This window comes from Triturus cristatus, chromosome 9, assembly GCF_964204655.1.
Source record: "Triturus cristatus chromosome 9, aTriCri1.1, whole genome shotgun sequence".
Classification (NCBI taxonomy): domain Eukaryota; kingdom Metazoa; phylum Chordata; class Amphibia; order Caudata; family Salamandridae; genus Triturus; species Triturus cristatus.
Window position 1 is genome coordinate 701,533,469 of NC_140592.1, and position 4,391 is coordinate 701,537,859.

The 4,391-nt window shown below is 48.0% G+C and overlaps 1 pseudogene; it reads left to right on the forward strand.

Annotated features, from left to right (window-relative positions):
- Positions 1 to 1,493: 1,493 nt before the first annotated feature.
- On the forward strand, positions 1,494 to 2,680 carry LOC146798542 (histone chaperone ASF1 pseudogene; annotated as a pseudogene).
- The last annotated feature ends 1,711 nt before the right edge of the window (positions 2,681 to 4,391 follow it).

Genomic DNA, 4,391 nt, shown 5'->3' on the forward strand with positions numbered 1-4,391 from the left:
GACCTTCGTCATCACAGTGCGCACTCGAAAGGTGAGTGTATCGCAGAAAAACCCTTTCATCACAATATCCTGTTCCCCAAAGGCCTTGGGATTCACATCAGTCTCACGCAACCGCACTCCCTGCCACTTCGCATCAAACGTGGTGTCAGATATCAGGGTTATAGGCGAACCAGAATCAGCCGTAAACTGCAGCTCTACAGCACCAATCAGAACGGAGCCAATAGGCCCCTTCACTCTGCCGTCCTCGGCATCAATGGACAACACTATGTCCGCACTCGCCTCCGCATCGCTATCACTCACCGAGCTCACTTTCATGCCCCCACCCGGTTTCCTTGTCTTGCACACAGCTGCAACATGGCCCACCTTCCTGCATTTCGTGCAGCTCTTGGTCAGAGCCGGGCAAGACCTGCTATCAGCCAAGTGGTCCCGCGCCCCACATCTAAAACAGGCGAACGGCCTCCTGCCAGCCCCTCTATCACTTGCTGCTTTGTCGGGAGTCCTTGACACACTTTTACTTTTGTCCTGCACGTAGCACACCGTCGAAGCCTGACTTGTGCATGCAAGCTCCCTAGTGGACACCATGGAGCGCTCAACGGCCTTCGCAATGGCCACCACATCCTTCAGGGAAGGGTTTCTACATGACAGCAACCTCTCCTGCACCTTCTTAGAGTGGCAATAGAACACCACCTGATCTCTGATGTAAGTATCGGTCATCTCCGCATATTCACAGTCTTGCGCCAGAACGCGTAAGCAGGCAATGTACTCCTCAATAGTCTCTCCTTCCTCCTGTCGCCGCAGAGCAAACTTATGGCGCCCCACCATGATGTTACCTTCCTCGGCATATTGCAGTTCAAGCCGCTTAACCGCCTCCTGATACACATTCAGAGGAGCGGGAGCCCCGGGGGGGGGGGTCCACGAACACTGGCAGACTGTCAAAAACTTCCTGGCCGGCCTTCCCCAGCAGTCCGAACAATAGCGCCTTCTTGCGCTTGGGGCTATACCCCTCGCCGTCTATGGAAACGATATAGTTCTCAAACGCACGTAGCCACCCCTTCCATTTCATGCACGGCTTACCAGGAGAATCAAGGAACAGAGGAGGTACGCAGATGTTGACCGGCTGAGCCATCGTCAGAGGTCAGGGACCGCAGCAGGAGGACGCCGACCACAAGGACAGCCACCGGACAGGCACGGCTGGCAGCACGACCTGGAACCTCAGCACGCAGGACTGGACCACGCCTGCAGATGCACCTGCAAGTAGGGCCCCACGCCCACCGGAGCACACTGGGTGGGACAGGGAAGGATGATCCTCACGGCACACCTCCTGGGCACACGAGACAGCAAGGGCCAGCACTCCAGCCCCCTCAGCAAGCAGCAAACTGTACCGCCGGGGACCAGAAGGGACACGCAGCATCCAGCCAGCAGCAGAACGGACCAAGCGTCGTCAGGATGCCCACGTGGTTGCAGGAGGACCAGCAGGGGGCAGCACCGCAGCAATGGAGGAGCACGAGGGGCTCAGGGCACCGGATACCCCACGTGGGCCGCACAGCATCAATTAACCCTCGTCGCCATTTGTAGTGGCAGAGTGAGGGAGGCGAGACACGTGTAGTTGGAGAGATAACACTTTATTACACTCGTGCTCAGTACAGCGGCCCACGAGGAGCTGGCAGGGAGACAACCGCTAGAGAAGAATTTGCGCTCCCGTCTGCCGATCCGCCGCGCCCCCGCTGACGTCACGGCCGACCTCGAAGTGCGATTGGCCGTGACGTCAGGAGGGCAGGCGAACAGCGAGGAAAGACTGCGTTCGTCCCCGCGGAGCTAGTCCGCTAACATCATGTACGACACACAGCCGTCCGGCAGGCTGTCTGAAATCCGCCACACGGGTCCGCACGAGACCCCCGCGCGCTTCAACGTGCTGCCTCGCCCGCCTTCACGGACTGTGTTTGCGAAATATTGCAAAGGTGCAGGTGAACAATGTAGTGGTGCTGGACAACCCGCCTCCCTTCCAGAACCCATTCTAGTTTGAGATCACATTTGAGTGCATTGAGGACCTCTCCGAAGACTTGGAATGGAAAATAATGTATGTGAGTTCTGCTGAAAGCGAGGAGTATGACCAAGTGCTAGACTCCGTGTTAGTGGGACCAGTTCCTGCAGGAAGGCACATGTTTGTATTCCAGGCTGATGCAGCCAACCCAGTACTCGTTCTAGATGCGGATGCAGTGGGTGTCACAGTTGTTCTCATCACATGCACCTATCGAGGTCAAGCATTTATCAGAGTTGGATATTACGTGAACAATGAAAACACAGAATCCGAGCTGAGAGAAAATCCTGCCGTAAAACCAGACTTCACAAAGCTTCAGAGAAATATTTTGGCATCAAATCCAAGGGTTACCTTATTCCACATCAATTGGGAGGACAACAGCGAGAAACTGGAAGACATGGACAGCAGCAATCCTAATTTACAATCATTGCTTTCCTCAGATGTCCTGCCTTCTGCATCGAAGGGGTGGCCACCCACGTCCGAAAATTCCCTTAACGTCATGTTAGAAGCACACATGGACTGCATGTGACTATTGGCAATTCCTCTTTTACAGCAACTGGCCTGTAAAACTACTAACAAAACAAAGAAAGCAAAAACAAACTTTCATCCTTAAACTATTTTGCATTGTCCTATGTACAATGTGAAAAATGTCTTACGCCTGTAGAAAGTTTATTAAAAAAAATCCCTGTATTTGAGAAACACGTGGAATATAAAATACAGCTATTTTCGAATATGAAAAAAAAAAGAGATCAGGAATCCAAAATGTTTCAATTAAGCTTGTATTAGAATCCCGAAAAAACAGCCGGCACGTGTTTCGTCCCACAAGTGACTTCTTCAAGGCTGCAATTACATATGTATAAAAGGAATATATTAACCAACAAAAGACTTTATGTATATACATTCTTATATCCTATATACATCAATTCTGCTTCATGCAGTATATCATGATCATACTCCAGGAAGAAAGCGAAGAACCATGGAAGTACCGCATGCAAATCCAAAAAGAGTATCTAAGATATGTGCACGAAAACTGAATAAGCCACCCAGAACAAGTAAAACATAATAGATTTTCGTTCTGTGCTCCCCTATTAAGGGTGACAGTGGAAAAAAGCAGAGAAATAAAAGTGATAGATTCGAGAAATTAAAATCAAATCATGATCATCTCCCAGGAGGATAAGCAAAAAGCACAAAAATATAGTAACCAAAGAAAGTAGTGTGACATATAGCCAGTAACCAAGAAAAAAGGGGAAGAAATTGTCTCTGGTAAAATGACTGACTAATACATCGGTGATGTAGTCACGATCCTGTAGATCAACAAGTGTGAGTTGAAAAAGTATCCTATGTTTAGTCATCCAACCGTTATTAACCAAAGAGGCGAGACTAGTAAGTCAAGTATAACCCAGGTATCAAACTTACAATCAGAGCCTGAGTCAGGTATACTGTTCGGAACCTCAGAGGACCAAATTTCTAACTGGTCAATACTCAAAGAACGTTGTCCTATGAAGATATTGTCATGTTAAGAAATATATTTTTATTAGATCTAGTTCTAATCGATGAGATACCCAGAAAGGGATTTCTTAAATTTTAGCATGTCTCTCTGTAAAGGACAACTTACAGTGAAAAATATTATCCCATTGCAGCCAAGGTAGGTCAACAATAGAAGTGTCCTCAAAGGTATCCAACGTTTGGGAAACAGCATTTACAACTCTGTTTCCACAACGCATGGCTTTACATCGCGGTTGTTACAATGACCGCGTTGTTACCACGCGTGCCATTACATCGCAAGTCGTATCAACGACCTGCTGTAGGGGGCGTGCAACACCAGGGAATGTGTTGGAATTTAAATCCAACACCTTCCCTGCTGTTGCGCAAACTGGAGTAGGAATAGTAATTAATACTATCCCTAAGTCCAGCGCGCCCTCCTACAGCAAGTCGTTGATACGACTTGCGATGTAGTGGCATGCCTGGTAACAACACGGTCGTTGTAACGAACACGTTGGAAAGCCATGCATGGTGAATGTATGTATAGAAACTTCATACATTCCCAATGTTTCCAAGTGCAGAGGACCAAGTTTTTTCTGGTCCCTATACCAAGAAGTATAGTCCTGACAAGACATAGTAATATTAAAAAACATCTACCTGAGTTGAATTAGCAATAATTATACCATACGTGAGTCTAGGAGTTGTTCACCTTGGAATATGAATATACGTCTTGTTGACATATATTGTTCATGGTTAGTACCGCCAAGTAGAGCCATGATAAGCCCCCTGAATTCAAAAACAAAAAACATAAACTTGTGTACATGTGAATGAACAAGTTATAAACAGAAGTCACACCTGAATCAAAAAACAA